Raw genomic sequence first — 18,946 nt, 5'->3', positions numbered from 1 at the left:
AAATAAATCCAAGAAAAAAAGAAAATTGAACTTGGGACTTCCCGCGGGCCGGATTTTGGACGCTGGGGGGCCGTATCCGGCCCACGGACCGTAGTTTGGGGACCCCTGGTGTAGACAGAAAAGGGAGAACGGACGCATTTTGGCTTAAAAACTAAAGATAAAGGTGAAGTTATAACACTGAAACGCCCTCAGGAAGAGATGCTTTAAGACATGGCTAGCTAGCTAGCGGCTAACGTCTAGCTAGCTACTTCTAAATCTTTAATCCTCGCCTCCACGACGACAAATAAAGTACATTTCTTACAAGTATCATCCCTGCAGGACGAGGAATAGCTAAACATGCTTCACTACACACCGTAGCTCACCGGCGTCAAAATGTAAACAAACGCCATTGGTGGATCTACACCTAACATCCACTGTAATGATACCAAGTGCAGGAGCGTATCTAGTCGATATTACTATGATTACGTCAATATTTTTTGGCATCACAACATCTTTTGTTTTAAAAAAAATCATATTATGTTTATAAACTCAGGAAATATGCCCCAGGACACGTGAGGACTTTGAATATGACCAATGTATGATTCTGTAACTACTTGGTATCGGATTGATACCCATATTTGTGGTATCAATCATCCAAAACTAATGTTAAGTATCAAACAACAGAAGAATAAGTGATTATTACATTTTAACAGAAGTGTAGATAGAACATGTTAAAAGAGAAAGTAAGCAGATGTTAACAGTAAATGAACAAGTAGATTAATAATTCATTTTCTACCACTTGTCCTTAATAATTTTCACATCTACCGAAGTTCTAGTATCCATGCTCTATCTCTAACGCGACTGTTGGCCACATGCAGTGTGCCTCTCGTGCACTAGGGTGGGATTTGGGGTAATTTCCGTTTGTTCAGTTAAAGTTAAAGTTAAAGTACCAATGATTGTCACACACACACTAGGTGTGGACCCATCCCCTTGATCACCCCCTGAGAGGTGAGGGGAGCAGTGGGCAGCAGCGTAGCCGCGCCCGGGAATCATTTTTGGTGATTTAACCCCCAATTCCAACCCTTGATGCTGAGTGCCAAGCAGGGAGGTAATGGGTCAGCTCTGTGGGAATGTAAATAGAGGAAGAGAATTCTACATGCTCATACGATAAAGTTAATAAATCCAACAGATGACTACAACTTGCACTACTATTTGGTATTAGTAATGTTTTATTGTGTTTAGATGACACTTGTGGTTATTATCATCGTCAGAGATGCAGACAAATATCGCCGTTGTTTGATATCATTGACTAATAAATACAAACGACGCAGTGGCTTATTTTAATTTGTTTTATAAGTCAATGGCGTTGTGTAAATTGTTGCGTATGGACATTGAATGCTTATGTTACTCAATAAATTATGATTAACGATGTTGCATGGGGAGGCTTTTTCCTCACTCGAGTGATTGTTTGCCTCTCAATGAATATATTTCAGTCATCACTGAAATATATTCATTGAGAGGCAAACAATACTCCTCAGTGGATTTATCGCTATTTATTATCGTTGTGTACTTATCACGAACAAAATAATTAGTTTTTATTGTGTATTAAAAACATGTTTCAGTGTTAATGTAAACCCCCATTACTTTTTAATAATGACGAATGATGTTATCATGTTTAAATCTACAAGGACCTTGAATTTAGCTTTAACATGTTTTGGTGGAACGAGGTCGCTGGGGTGGGCGGGGCCGGGGCCGGGGGGCGGGGTTAAGGGGGGAGGAGTATATTTATAGCTAGAATTCACTGAATTTCAAGTATTCCATATATATATATATATATATATATATATATATATATATATATATATATATATATATATATATATATATATATATATATATATATATATATATATATATATATATATATATATATATATATATATATAAAATAAATACTTGACTTTCAGGGAATTCTAGCTATAAATTTATATTAAGGCTGCAACTAATGATTAATTTAATAATCGATTAATCTGTCGATTATTACTTCGATTAATCGATTAATAATCGGATAAAAGAGACAAACTACATTTCTATCCTTTCCAGTATTTTATTGAAAAAAACCAGCATAATGGCACCATACTTATTTTGATTATTGTTTCTCAGCTGTTTGTACATGTTGCAGTTTATAAATAAAGGTTTATAAAAAAAAAAAAAATTGCCTCTGCGCATGCGCATAGCATAGATCCAATGAATCGATGACTAAATTAATCGCCAACTATTTTTATAATCGATTTTAATCGGTTTAATCGATTAGTTGTTGCAGCCCTAATATATATATATATATGTATTTTATCATATATATATATATATATATATATATATATATATATATATATATATATATATATATATATATATATATATATATATATATATATATATATATATATATATATATATATATATATATATATATATATATGATAAAATAAATATCTCAATTTCAGTGATTATTTATTTACACGTATACACACAGATAACACTCATCTATTCATTGTTGTATTTGAAAGTGCAATGCTTTGCAGCCAGTAGCACAGCCTTTGAAGGAGCATAGGTATGGGCATTTACAAAGATACAAGGAACTACTATTGTGACACCTTGTGGACACATTTAGAACAGTGGTTTCTTTCATTCAAAACTTTCAGGTAAATTTTTAGCAAACTCATCCCGCGGGCCGGACAAAACCTGTACGTTTGACACCCCTGATTTAGACAAAAGAAAATTGACACATCTCCGACCATAATTCTGACCCAGTAGGGATGTTTACCAGCCCAGCACTACCGCTAATATCTGAAAAAATGTGCCATGATATTCTTAGCAGTGACGATGCAGGAAGCGACTGGTAAAAATGACATGCTTTTGACTGCTTTTGCCCACCTGAACATGCTGACGCCATGTCACATGTCCAAAGTGTCTTTTTTTAGAGCATCCTGACACGTATTAAACAGGTAGTTTTTTACTTCATCACACACTTTAAAAATATTGACTTATGTCAGCTTGTATAACTTTAATTTATATGAATGTTAGCGTAGACAGATGGGATCGATACTATCATTCTCAGTATCGGCTACCCTTGCCCTCCGCTGGCTCGGTCTTCTTCGCCTGTGAATGTAATGTTGTTAAGAGCAGAAAGATGGTGCAGCGAGAACTTTCCCAAAGGTATAATGTTAAAGTAATCTTTAAAAATTAACACAATCTTATTGAAGAGTTTATTTCAGTTGTATGAAAGCTGCTTACAAGTCAAATCATGCAAAAAATTGTTTTTTTAGTGCATGTAAACTTATTGGTGTCTCATATATGCTTTAGTTATAGTGTGTTACAAAGGAGCTGTCCACAAGTGTAGTGCTGAAATCTTAGCACTACAACCCTTCGTGCAAATATATGTTTATAGAAAAATAATGTATCTTATTAACGTCACTATGCATTTTATTTCAATTTACTTCCCCATATAGATTAATTTGGTATCAAAGTCATGGCCCGTGGGCCATATCTGGCCTGCCACATCATTTTATGAGCCTGCGAAAACCTAGAAATAATGTGCATCAATTATTAATTCATGTTTTTTACAAAAGGTATTTTTTAAGAAAATGTATGAATGGCATGAAATCTAATATATTTTTAAAGAAAAAATAATGAGCTGATGCAACGAACATTATATTATATTTTCTTTAACAATTTTTTTTTTGGGGGTGGGGGTGGGGGGGGTTAAAAATAAAAATAAATGCTTAAATATCTGCTTGTCACCTCAAATTATAAGTTTGAAACAAGTTGGGCATCAGTTTGTATGTAAAGAACATACAAAAAATCAAAAGAATAGGCAATTATGTAATGATATTATGAGGTGATTATACATTTATATTCATAAATCATTGACTGTTACAATGTGGCCCTTAATGAAAACTCCTGAATTAAAGCATGCAACTCTCTACTTGGATCTGCTAAAGAGGGTTTTGCACAACATGTCTAAAACATTATTTGGTCTTACATGAAAAAAAACAATGTGTTAATATTTCACTGTAAAAGCTGTGTTAATATTCACAACCACGATAATGAACAGTAGTTCTTCTATAGGACAACAAAAACATACTTGGTCCCAAACATGGGTCGTTTATCAGCAATCAACACCACTGATAATATTGAAAAACTATCAATTTTAACATTGAATCTAGCAATTTGGAAATAAATGTAGTCATACATTATAATAAAAAAAGGAAATGTACTTAAAAAAAAGACACTAATGCAAATATTGTATTTTATTGTTGAGGTGTCAAATTAGTGCATCAAAATGTGTTACCAACTTATGTGAGTTTAATTGAGAAATGTCACCACAATTTGTTTGTTATATTAATTTCAATAATTTTCATTAATTTTTTTCATTTATTTATTTATTTCAGGCAATGGCATAAAAAAATACAAAGCTGACAACACATAATAATATCAATTAATATAGTGCAAAAGGTAATGTATAGTATGTAATGCATGATTGTCCAGTTTTGCCTGAAAGGGAGTGGGAAGAAGATAATTTATTTAATCCCACCCCCAGGCTTTTTATATTTATGTTTGATGTATTACTTTTAGAATAAAATTATATATTATCCTGAACTTTCTCCTTTCTTTGGAGGGGGCTCCAAATAGCAAAATAAAAAAAAATTAAAAAATTAAAAAATAAACATTTTATTAACAATTAAAATACGTAAATAAAAATGTTTGCATAATGTGCATTCTGTACACTCAATTGGAATATTTTCTTTAAAAAACAATCTTACCTATGACGTGACGTATTTGCTACCTGCCGCCTGCTTTGTGTCATGATCGAAAAAGGCTAGTGAAGCAATTTTATCTGATTGAAAATATTTTACGGTGAAATGTGGGACATCCAAGTTATCCGGTGCGACCCATAAAGCGAAAGGAGGAGGAGGAAATAGAGGCTGAAAGCAGAGGCATGCATGTACATTTAGCTAATTAATTTTTAGCGTTAGCAGGCTTCGAATTTTAACTTTTTAATGTCAAGGCAAGTGTTGCCTTAAAGGAGGGCTCATATTTTAAGGCACCAAGGCAAGTTAGAAGTGTATTTTATTTCGAGGCAGGGGCTCCAAAACATGCATACATACATTATATATATATATATATATATATATATATATATATATATATATATATATATATATATATATATATATATATATATATATATATATATATATATATATATATATATATATATATATATATATATATATATATATATATATATACATATATATATATATATATATATATATATATATATATATATATATATATATATATATATATATATATATATATATAAATGACAAAAAGCTGACAAGTTTATATTAATAATGAATTCAAAAAAACTGTTTATATGCATGTATATATATATATATATATATATATATATATATATATATATATATATATATATATATATATATATATATATATATATATATATATATATATATATATATATATATTTCATTATGCCTTCATCTCTATTTTTACATTTTGATACAGGGAGGTGTTTTCTTTATTATTTTTTAAGTTATGTACATTTATATGCACATGCAGATCCATTAAGAGTTTGTGCAGAAATATGTCATAAAGGAATTAACTATACACAATAACAGATTAACAAAATTGTGTGTCACATTAATGCTTTTTAAAGTAATACCTTTGTGACATGAAAAAAACACAAGTAATGTAAAAAAAAAAAACCATGGCGTTTACTTTTTGATATCAAAATAAAACACGGAGCAGTTTGGCTAATGAAGATGAAGTCTAATAAACAAGCTTTGTTCTTCTCCAACAACAAATAAACCAGGAGTTACACCTCTCCCATCGAATACACAATCTGTACAGCCTTCGTTCAATTCAATGAGATGACAAAACATTTGAGCTAGTATTGATGTTATTTGAACACTGATGCAGTTTGCAGTTAAATAAAGTACGAGTGAGCATCCCAGTAAACAAACTAAAGACTTTATAAACAAGTTGTGACAACGTTCATGACACATCACCTGCTGCATATTTCCTCACCTCATTAACTCTCAGTCACAGCAGCTGAAAGACGCTCTATTGAGAAAATAAAAGCAACAATAAATAGTTTTTCTCCTTCTTTGTATACTTTTAGTGGGGGACAAGTGCGTCTTTCTCCAATATTGTCCACACCTGTCTCCATCTAATAGCAGTGCGCTTTTAACCGTACGCCGGGAAGCTAGGGAAAATGACGTTAAACCAAGCGCTTGGCGCTTGGGTCAGTTTACTCCGAGGGGAAATCTCTGCAGCAAAGTCCGTAGAGTTCAGCCGCCATGATTATCAAGCCAAACGACGCTAGTGCGCATGCGCCTGACTTCGTGTTGCCTGTAATGCATTAATAAATGACGGGGGTTTCGGTAATTAAAAAATGACTAACTGTATACCGTTGACCATCACATTCCTCATCCATTAATTAATTAATTAATTTATTAATTTATTTTTATTTTTTTTAAATTTTTTCCTCATCCATTAATAAGTAAAAAGTCAAGGGCGGTCACGGCATTTTCTTACCGCAGATGTTGGTCAATTTTTTAGGGCATTACGGAAAATGACGAGTTTGCCGCAGTTGCCGTGGTTAAATTCCAGCCCTGCGTTAGCATGACTTTTCTTGTATGGGCTGACAGTGTTATGATCTGTCTGTTTAAGTTTTTCGAGTCACTTGTGTTTTCTGTTAGTTTTGGACTCCTTAAGTTCCTGTTTATGCACCTCTGAGTTTGTTACCATGGCTACGTATTAGTTTCACCTGCCTCTTGTGTTCGGGACGCGCACCTGTTTGTAATCAGAGACATTGTTTAAGCCTGCCTTTGCCAGTCAGTCGGTCTGGCTTCTTTGTTTGCATCACGCTACTGTTACGTAAGTTTTGCTTGTCTCCAAGCCCCTGCTAGTGATCTCTAGTCTGTGCTAAGTAGTAGCCTTAGCTTCAGGTGCGATCGGCACCTTGTTCCGTCGGTTTGTTTTCTGTTTTGTACCTCTTTGAGTGTTAATTTACGATTAAATCATGTTCCTACCTGCAAGTCCTGTCCGGAGTCGTCCGTTTGCATCCTGGGAGAACAAACCTCGCAGTAAGCCACAACCCCTCCATAACAAACAGCTACAGGTTGTTGTTGCTGTTATTCATATCCAGGGAGAGCAAGAGTAGTTCACGTATGATAACTAATATGAGGTCAATTGGGTGAACTTCTCAAGAGGGCAACGCCGATCCGGAAAAAACTGTAAGAGAGTTCATGTCGGATAAACTCAAGCTCTCCCCGGAGGTGGTAAGAGACATAACTTTTTCCAGAGTGCACAGAATGGGCAGACCTGTGGACAATAAAGTCCGTCCCATAATAGCTCGTTTTGAGCATTTTAAGCACAAAGAGTTGGTGAAAAGCCGAGGAAAGGAGCTGAAAGGGACCTCTCTCTGGTTAAATGACCACTTCCCGGCTGAGATCAACGATAGGAGAAAGAAACTGTCACCGATCATGAGAGAGAACCGAGCCCAGAACAAGAGAGTGGCACTAACAGTGGATAGGCTGTACATAAATGGACAGCTGTATCGGGACCCAAAGGTTACCCCCTGGCTTTTTTAGAATGGGCATTCGTGGGTGTTTTTAGTATCTTGGTTTGGCCTGTGTCATGACTACTTCCAGTACTGTTGTGTCCTGCACTAAGCTGGGCCTTCATAGGGGCCTGGTGTTAGCTCACGTGAATGTATGCAGCCTGCGTAATAAGTATCAGGAAGTAGAGTGTATTATCAAAGATAATTTTATTAATATCTTTGCCATTTCTGAGACCCACCTTGATGATTCCTTTTCTGATTCAATTGTAGCCATTGAGGGGTTCTCAATTTTTAGGAAAGATAGGAACAGGTTTGGGGGTGGGGTGGCTATTTATGTTCAGAATCATTTATCTATCAAAGTGCGCAATGATTTGATGAGGGAGAGTATTGAAGCTATTTGTGTGCAGGTCTATCTGCCTTATTTGAAACCAATTATAGTAGGCTGTTTCTATAGGCCTCCTAGTGCTGATGCTCTGTATCTGAAGGAGTTATGTGAGATGTTTGACAGGATATCAGATGCGAATAGTGAAATCTATTTACTGGGTGATATGAATGTTGACTGGCTGGGACAGGGGTGTACAAACAAAAATAAGTTACTATCCATTTTAAATGCTTGCAATCTGTCCCAAATTGTTGCCCCTCCCACGAGAATAGGTAGTAATAGTGATGGTATTATTATAGCTACATGCATTGATCATATTTATACAAATGTTCCGGACCAATGCTCCAAAGCAGTCTCGGTTCCTGTAGGTTTTACTGACCACAATATAATATCTGTCACTAGAAAGACAAGGGTTCCTAAACCTAAAGCGAAAATTATTTTTACAAGGTCTTATAAGAGATTTGATGAAGAATGTTTTATTGATGAAATATCCTGTTTAAATTGGAACGAGGTGTGCAGTGAGGAAGACCCTGAGGCTGCACTGGACTTATTTATGTTAATGTACATGAGTGTTGTGGACAAGCATGCCCCTTTGAAGAAGTTTTCTGTCAAAACTAAGTCTGCCCCATGGATTGATAATGGACTTAGAGGTTTAATGACAGAAAGAGACATGGCTAAAAAAGCCTCCGTCAACTCAGGTTTAATTGATGACAGGCATAAGTACTGTTCCTTAAGAAACCAGGTCACAAAGTTAAACAAACTGAAAAAAAGGGAATATTACAAACAGAGGTTATATGATGTGAGATATGATAGCAAAAACTTATGGAATGTTTTGAATGAAATCATGGGTAGAAAGAACAATGTCTGTACACCTTTTGTGGAATCAAATGGGTTGGTACTCACTAAGCCATGTGACATTGCCAATCATTTTAATAACTATTATGTTGACAAGGTATCTCAATTAAGGCATGGTATGCATATATCCAATAACAACAAATCAGCTGACCTCATTAGGAATATTATAATGGATAATAAGGACTGTGAATTCAATTTTCATCAGGTTGAAGTCAGTGAGGTTGAGAGGTTACTACACTCTCTTCCTGACAACAAAGTAGCTGGTGTAGACAACCTGGATAGTAAATTACTGAAAATGACTGCTGGTATCATATCAGTGCCTGTTTGTCATATTTTTAATAAATGTTTACAAGTGGGCCTGTGTCCAAAGATATGGAAGGTGGCTAAGGTTACTCCTCTCCATAAGGATACCAAATTGGCTTTCAATGAGGGCAATTCTAGACCAATAAGCATCCTACCTGGGTTATGTAAAATACTGGAGAAATGTGTGTATGCACAAATTCAAGCTTACTTTCAATCAAATGAGCTAGCAACTGATTCTCAACATGCATATAGAACGGGCCACTCTACGTCCACGGCTCTTATACAAATGACGGACGATTGGCTTAATGCTATAGATAATTCTATGTTGGTTGGAGCTGTGCTGTTAGATTTTAGTGCTGCATTTGACATGATTGACCACTCTCTTTTAATTGAGAAACTTAAATGTTATGGTTTTAATACTTCAAGTTTAATGTGGATACAGAGTTATTTGTCCTCAAGATCACAACAGGTGTATCTTAATGGCAGCTTGTCTAATAGCAGAAGTTTGGATTGTGGTGTTCCACAGGGAAGTTGCCTAGGACCTTTACTTTTTTCTATATTCACCAATGATTTACCTTGGGCTACCGGGCGTGCAAGATTGGTTCTTTATGCTGATGATGCAACCTTATATCATGCTGCACCATCATGCAGTGTACTTAATGTAGTATTGAGTGAGGAACTAAAAGCTGTGCATGACTGGACAGTATGTAACAGACTTGTCCTTAACACCTCAAAAACAAAAAGTATTATATTGGGGACTAGGCAAGGGTTATCTTGTGACCCAAAGTTGGATTTGAGGCTAGGTATTTCAACAGTTCAACAGGTCAGAAGTGCCAAGCTCCTTGGAGTGATGCTGGACTGCACTCTATCCTGGTCAAATCATATCAGTGATATAGTTACAAAGATGGGAAGGGCTGTTGGTATTTCCAGGAAATGTGCTGGTTTTGCTGATCCACCTCTTCTTTGTCAAATTGTTAAGAGTTTAGTCTTGTGTCATATTGACTATTGTTCTACAGTCTGGGCGTCTGCTGCAAGTGGTGAGATCAGTAAGCTCCAGATTGTCCAGAATAGGGCAGCAAGGCTGGTTCTTGGTTGTTCACTAAGAACCAATGTGAATCAAATGCATGCTTCTCTTTCCTGGCTAACAGTGCAGAACAGGTTGTCGGCTAATACTCTTATATTGTTCAAATCAGTAACCGGTAGTAAAACTCCTGCTTTTCTCATGGCCCAAATAGTTCACAGTAGCACTATACATAATCACAATACCAGGGCATCCAGTGAGGGGCATTTTGTACTCCCTCGTCCCAAGAAGAATGCTTTGCGGAAATCTTTTATTTATAGATCTTTATCGCTCTGGAATAACCTGCCTCGAATTCTCACCAGCATTGAAAGTAAACAGGTTTTTAAAAAGAGAGTAATATTTTATCTGAGTTTTTAAATTAGTTTGCTCATTGATGATTTGTTTGTTATATTTATATGGTAATTATTATTCTGTGACTGTAAATTGTTTGCTTGTTTTTTTATTGATGCTTTTATTTTTTTCCTGTATTGTGTAGTTATAATTATATGCTTTTACTTGTAATTGTATTGAATTGTGGACCCCAGGAAGACTAGTGGGTTGTTGAGGCAACCAGCTAATGGGGATCCTTAATAAAAATCAAAAAAAAAAAAATCAAATCAAATCAAGGAAACAGAACGTAAATATGCAACATCTTTAAAGAAGAAAATCCAGAAATGCACAGAAGTGGAAAAAGTTGGTAACCATAACTTTAACTGTATTAAATGTAAGCTCGGCTATTGGCTCATTTGGTTGCAATGTAAGCTATTATTTAAATAACATAATGGATGCTATTTGTGACGCGATGCAATCAGAACATATTTACAGTCACGGCAGGCACATGGAGAGGCAGCTACAGAGGACGAGGAGGCACTGAGCCTCGCCGTGAAAAAATATGTTAGTTTTTCAGTTCTGGAATATGATTGCAGGGCAATTTCTTCCCATTATGTATGTTTTATTCATCAAGAAACACAATTTGAATGTAGAAAAAGTACAACCTTACAACGCATGCAGAGATGACATCTATTCAGACGGCACATTTGCTGCTGAGAAACAGACTCAATCCAGGTGAGTGTTTATTTTTAACAGACTAGTAACAATAATTTTTCAATGAAAAAGTATACAACCTTGAGGTGGGGCGTGGCCTGCGGGCCTGCGGAGAAGCGGGGCGTGTCAGGACCGGCTTCGAGATTAGCGGCAGGCGCGTAGATGACACAGCTGTGAGTGGTTGTCTGATGACCTGCCGCTCTGTAAAAGGCAGCGGTCGGGAAGGAGAAAGGTTGTTGATGGTGGAGAAACTGACACATGGCTGAAAAGCACCAATTATTGAAAAATAAATAATTGTACGCAAAGATGGACACGGCTGTAATGTCCATCTTGGGTGGTCCAGAGAACCCGGTAGAGCAAGACCTCTACAAACATATATGTTCATGGACAAATAGTTGTGTTTTTGTTAATTAAGAGTATCAGCGTGTCAGATTTTGTATTACAAGATGCCTTTATCTGTATTTTTACATTTTCATAGAGAGGTATTTTTCAAGTTATGTACACACATTTACATGTACTAATGTGTGTACATGTACATTGAGAGTTTGAGCAGAAATCTGTTGTATAGTAATTAATTGTACACCATAAAACATTAACAAAATGCTAAAATAATTACTTTGTGGAGTGAAAAAAACCACATGTAATGTAAAAAACATGGTGTTTACTTTTTGATATCAATATAAAACACAAAGCAGTTTGGCTAATGAAGAAAAAGTCACATAAACAAGCTTTGTTCCTCAACAACAACCATGTACTTCAGTGCAACAGTTTGGCCAATAAAAATAAACAGGAGTGATACCTCTCACATCTAATACACAATCTTTGTGCCTCGATGAAATGACAAAACATTTTAGCTAGTATTTATGTTGTTGGAAAACTAAAAAAGTTAGCAGTTAAATAAAGGACGAGTGATCATAACAGTAAACAAACTAAAGACTTTATCAACAAGTTGTGGTATCGATCAAGACACATCGCCTGCTGTATGCTAACTCTCAGTCCCGGCAGCTGACGGAAGGACGCTAGCTGAACGTCAAAATGAAACAAATATTTTTCTCCCCCAACAGCATTGCGCTCTTAATCGCACACCGAGACTCCACGGAAGTCATACTTGCCAACCCTCCCGAATTTCAGTGCCTCTCCCAAAAATCTCCCGGGACAACCATTCTCCCAAATTTCTCCCGATTTCCAGCCGGCTTAAGGCACGAACCCTCCAGGTCCGTGAGGGCAGCCTGTCGTCACGTCCACTTGGCCAACCAAAAAGTAACCACAGATGTCCGGTATCTGTGGTTACTTTTTGGTTGGCCAACGGTTTACGTTGTATTGCACACCCTGACAGCAAGTATGGGAGTCGGTTCTGAAGTATGAAGTAAAGAGACGTAACTTCGTCACCTCGCCTGGTTATTGACTCCAACCCAGAATATTACACTGCCCATACCTACGCTCCTTCAAAGGCTGTGCTACTGGCTGCAAAGTATTGCACTTTCAAATACAACAATGAGTAGAGAGCAGTGTTATGTGTGTATATGTGTAAATAAATGAACACTGAAATTCAAGTATTTATTTTATTTATATGTATATATATATAGTAAAATACATATATATATATATATATATATATATATATATATATATATATATATATATATATATATATATATATATATATATATATATATATATATAGCTAGAATTCACTGAAAGTCAAGTATTTATTTTATTTATATATATATATATATATATATATATATATATATATATATATATATATATATATATATATATATATATATATATATATATATATATACTACCGTTCAAAAGTTTGGGGTCACCCAAACAATTTTGTGGAATAGCCTTCATTTCTAAGAACAAGAATAGACTGTCGAGTTTCAGATGAAAGTTCTCTTTTTCTGGCCATTTTGAGCGTTTAATTGACCCCACAAATGTGATGCTCCAGAAACTCAATCTGCTCAAAGGAAGGTCCGTTTTGTAGCTTCTGTAACGAGCTAAACTGTTTTCAGATGTGTGAACATGATTGCACAAGGGTTTTCTAATCATCAATTAGCCTTCTGAGCCAATGAGCAAACACATTGTACCATTAGAACACTGGAGTGATAGTTGCTGGAAATGGGCCTCTATACACCTATGTAGATATTGCACCAAAAACCAGACATTTGCAGCTAGAATAGTCATTTACCACATTAGCAATGTATAGAGTGTACTTCTTTAAAGTTAAGACTAGTTTAAAGTTATCTTCATTGAAAAATAAGGACATTTTAATGTGTATATATATATATATATATATATATATATATATATATATATTTATAACAAATACTTGAATTTCAGTGAATTCTAGCTATAAATATACTCCTCCCCCTTAACCCCGCCACCCGGATACGCCCACCCCGACCCCGCCCACCTCAAACACCCCCCCCCCACCCAAAAAAACCTCCTGAATTTGGAGGTCTCAAGGTTGGCAAGTATGACGGAAGTAGAAGCGATTGAAATGAAGTGAAAGGTTAGGTCGGAGGGAACATTTTCAAAGCAAAGTCCATGAAGTCGCCGCCATGTTTCCCCAGCCGAACGGCTCTAGTGGTCATGCGCAGATGCTGCGGCGCTTCAGTATTCAGGAAGTAAGCAGTTGTCTAAAATGCATTAATAAATGACGTTTTTTTGGTAATTAAAAATGTAAACGGTATTACTAACCGTCTGGTTTATCATTATACCGTTTATCGTTACATCCCTAGTCCATTAACACGTAAAAAGTCACGGGCGGTCACGGCATGTTCTTGCCGTGGATGCTGGTCATATTTTTTAGGGTATTACGGCAAGAGACAAAGGCGGTCGCGGCAATTGCCGCGGTTGCCGTGGTTAAATTCGAGCCCTGCAGTAGTTATATGAACTGCAATAAAAATGAGCATGTCATGATCCGTGGTCCGGATAATTTTTGGTATTTTCTGTTTTTTGGACTCCTTGAGTTCCTGTTTGTGCACCTCTGTTTGTTTTGGTTGCCACGGTTGCTCATTGTGTACACCTGTCTCTGATTAGTGTTCGCCCGCTCACCTGCTTCCCCAGCACTAATCAGAGGCATTATTTAAGCCTGCCTTTGCCGGTCAGTCGGCCTGGCGTCATTGTTTGCTACATGCAACCTGTCTTCGTGAGTTTTGATTGTCTCCTAGCCAATGCTAAGTCGTAGCCTTGTCCATGTCAACAGCACGTTGTGCCTTCGGCTTGTTTTCCGTTTTTTGTACTGATTTTTTTTAGGAATAAATCATGTTCCAACCTGCACGCCATGTCCGGACTGGTCCGTCTGCATTCCGGGAGAACGAACCCCGCAGTAAGCTGCGAAAACCCCATCGTTACAGAGCATGCTTTACCTTGGGGAGTGGACTTCTGCAATATCTCCTTCCTGCTGCTTTTCCATCAAACACGCCTTCAGCACCATTTTTTTTTTTTTTGTTCATGGTTAAATGTGCACCATTGAGATATCATTTTAACACCCTTGGCTGGCGCTGGACTCATTTTGCTCTAGTATTGTGCAGACTACAAGTGATAGACTCGAATTGCTTTGCCAAGTTGACGACACATTTGATCTTGTTTTTGATGGGTTTGTTTCTTTAATTCAATGAATATTATCCCCTTCTTATTCTCAGAACTGTGTTTCACACTCACCTTCTTCCTTCCCATGCTTGGTAAACAAAGTTATGTCCATCTCTAGCTATAAGCTAATGCTAACAAGGAAGAGCAGCTCTCACAAGGTTCACTGTGACATTTGCTACGCCAACTAAAAGTCAGGATGTTTGTAACTCACATTTTTGCTTGCATCTTAAAGCATAACAACTAGCTGAGGGACAGCTCTTACCTCAAAACTAGGGTTGTACGGTATAATGGTATTTGTATAGTACCGCGATACTAATGAATCATATTCGGTACTATACCGCTAAACATGCTTCACTACACACCGTAGCTCACCGGCGTCAAAATGTAAACAAACGCCATGGGTGGATCTACACCTGTCAACCATTGTAATGATACCAAGTACAGGAGCGTATCTAGTCGATACTACTATTATAACGTCGATATTTTTTGGCATCACAAAATCTTCTTTCGTTTTTTTCAAATGTATATTATGTTTATAAACTCAGGAAATATGTCCCTGGACACATGAGGACTTTGAAAATGACCAATGTATGATCCTGTAACTACTTGGTATTGGATTGATACCCAAATTTGTGGTATCATCCAAAACTAATGTAAAGCATCCAGACAACAGAAGAATAAGTGATTATTACATTTTAACAGAAGTGTAGATAGAACACGTTAAAAGAGAAAGTAAGCAGAAATTAAAGGCCTACTGAAATTAATTTTTTTTATTTAAACGGGGATAGCAGATCCATTCTGTGTGTCATACTTGATCATTTCGCGATATTGCCATATTTTTGCTGAAAGGATTTAGTAGAGAACATCGACGATAAAGTTTGCAACTTTTGGTTGCTGATAAAAAAAATCCTTGCCTGTACCGGAAGTAGCGTGACGTCGCAGGTTGAAGGGCTCCTCACATTTCCCCATTGTTTACACCAGCAGCGAGAGCGATTCGGACCGAGAAAGCGACGATTACCCCATTAATTTGAGCGAGGATGAAAGATTTGTGGATGAGGCACGTGAGAGTGAAGGATTAGAGTGCAGTGCAGGACGTATCTTTTTTCGCTTAAACCGTAACTTAGGTACAAGGGATCATTGGATTCCACACTTTCTCCTTTTTCTATTGTGGATCACGGATTTATATTTTAAACCACCTCGGATACTATATCCTCTTGAAAATGAGAGTCGAGAACGCGAAAGGGACATTCACAGTGACTTTTATCTCCACGACAATACATCGGTGAAGCACTTTAGCTACGGAGCTAACGTTATAGCATCGGGCTTAACTGCAGATAGAAACAAAATAAATAAACCCCTGACTGGAAGGATAGACAGAAAATCAACAATACTATTAAACCATGGACATGTAACTACACGGTTAATGCTTTCCAGCCTGGCGAAGCTTAACAATGCTGTTGCTAATGACGCCATTGAAGCTAACTTAGCTACGGGACCTCACAGAGCTATGCTAAAAACATTAGCTATCCACCTACGCCAGCCAGCCCTCATCTGCTCATCAACACCCGTGCTCACCTGCGTTCCAGCGATCGACGGAGCGACAAAGGACTTCACCCGATCATCGATGCGGTCGGCGGCTAGCGTCGGATAGTGCGTCTGCTATCCAAGTCAAAGTCGTCCTGGTTGTGTTGCTGCAGCCAACCGCTAATACACCGATCCCACCTACAGCTTTCTTCTTTGCAGTCTTCATTGTTCATTAAACAAATTGCAAAAGATTCACCAACACAGATGTCCAGAATACTGTGGAATTTTGCGATGAAAACAGAGCTTTTTGTATTGGATCCAATGTGTCCGAATACTTCCGTTTCAACGATTGACGTCACGCGCATACGTCATCATACCTAGACGTTTTCAACCGGAAGTTTCGCGGGAAATTTAAAATTGCACTTTATAAGTTAATTCGGCCGTATTGGCATGTGTTGCAATGTTAAGATTTCATCATTGATATATAAACTATCAGACTGCGTGGTCAGTAGTAGTGGCTTTCAGTAGGCCTTTAAAGGCCTACTGAAATTATTTTTTTTTATTTAAACGGGAATAGCAGATCCATTCTATGTGTCATACTTGATCATTTCGCGATATTGCCATATTTTTGCTGAAAGGATTTAGTAGAGAAAATCGACGATAAAGTTCGCAACTTTTGCTCGCTGATAAAAAAAAAAGCCTTGCCTGTACCGGAAGTAGCGTGACGTCACAGGAGCTAGGATTCCTCACAATTCCCCGTTGTTTACAATGGAGCGAGAGAGATTCGGACAGAGAAAGTGATGATTACCCCATTAATTTGAGCGAGGATGAAAGATTCATAGATGAGGAACGTTACAGTGAATGACTTGAGAGGCAGCGATGGACGTATCTTTTTTCGCTCTGACCGTAACTTAGGTACAAGCTGGCTCATTGGATTCCACACTCTCCTTTTTCTATTGTAGATCACAGATTTGTATTTTAAACCACCTCGGATACTATATCCTCTTGAAAATGAGAGTCGAGAACGCGAAATGGACATTCAGTGCCTTTTATCTCCACGACAATACATCGGCGAAATGCTTTAGCTACGAGCTAACGTGATAGCATCTTGCTTTAACTGCATATAGAAACAAAATAAATAAACCCCTGACTGGAAGTATAGATAGAAAATCAACAATACTATTAAACCGTGGACATGTAAATACACGGTTAATGCTTTCCAGGCTGGCGAAGGTTAACAATGCTGTGCTAATGACGCCATTGAAGCTAACTTAGCAACCAGACTGCACAGAGCTATGCTAAAAACATTAGCTCTCCACCTACGCCAGCCAGCCCTCATTTGCTCATCAACACCCGTGCTCACCTGCGTTCCAGCGATCGGCAGAAGGACGAAGGACTTCACCCGATGCGTTTGGCGGCCCAGAGACGTAGGAAGTCAAGGTGAAGTCGGCGGCTAGCGCTCCAACAAAGTCCTCCTGGTTGTGTTGCTGTAGTCCGCTGCTAATACACTGATCCCACCTACAACTGTCTTCTTTGCAGCCTTCATTGTTCATTAAAAAAATTGCAAAAGATGTCCAGAATACTGTGGAATTATGAAATGAAAACAGAGCTTTTTGTATAGGATTCTACGGGGTACCATAACTTCCGTTACTCGGACTTCGTCACGCGCATACGTCATCATACCGCAATGTTTCAGCCGGATATTTCCCGGGAATTTTAAAATGTCACTTTATAAGTTAACCCGGCCGTATTGGCATGTGTTGCAATGTTAAGATTTCCTCATTGATATATAAACTATCAGACTGCGTGGTCGGTAGTAGTGGCTTTCAGTAGGCCTTTAACAGTAAATGAACAAGTAGATTAATGATCCATGTTCTACCACTTGTCCTTAATAATTCTGACAAAATAATAGAATGATAAATGACACAATATGTTACTGCATACGTCAGCAGCTAAATTAGGAGCCTTTGTTTGCTTACTTACTACTAAAAAACAAGTTGTCTTGTATGTTCACTATTTTATTCAAGGACAAACTTGCAATAAGAAACATATGTTTAATGTACCGTAAGATTTTGTTGTTAAAATAAGGCCAATAATGCAATTATTTGTGGTCCCCTTTATTTGGAAAAGTACCGAAAAATATCGAAATAATTTTGGTACCGGTACCAAAATGTTGGTATCGGAACAATACTACTCAAAACACTTGAGTTGAGGTACCATTGTAATCAATAACTTGTGGACAGTTAGCAATTTGTATGTTTTTTAACAAATATTTTTCAAATTTCAGTCCCTTAAAAGTGTGTGGCAAATGTGGTGGTATGACTAAACCTTCTAAGTTTGCAGTGGATTTTTTTGTAGAGCAATGTGAATAATTGTAAGTCAAGTCACTGCATGGAGTTAAAACTTTGGGGTTCAATAACAGCGCCACCTTGTGGTGGTATTTGTCAGAAGAATAACAACTCAGCATGTTTTCACCCTCTTCAAGGGTGAGCTTCCACAAACAAATACATGATGAGTTGTATCAAACATGTCAGTGCAT

Source organism: Entelurus aequoreus, linkage group LG17, assembly GCF_033978785.1.
Source record: "Entelurus aequoreus isolate RoL-2023_Sb linkage group LG17, RoL_Eaeq_v1.1, whole genome shotgun sequence".
NCBI lineage: Eukaryota > Metazoa > Chordata > Actinopteri > Syngnathiformes > Syngnathidae > Entelurus > Entelurus aequoreus.
This window is presented reverse-complemented; position numbering follows the sequence as displayed.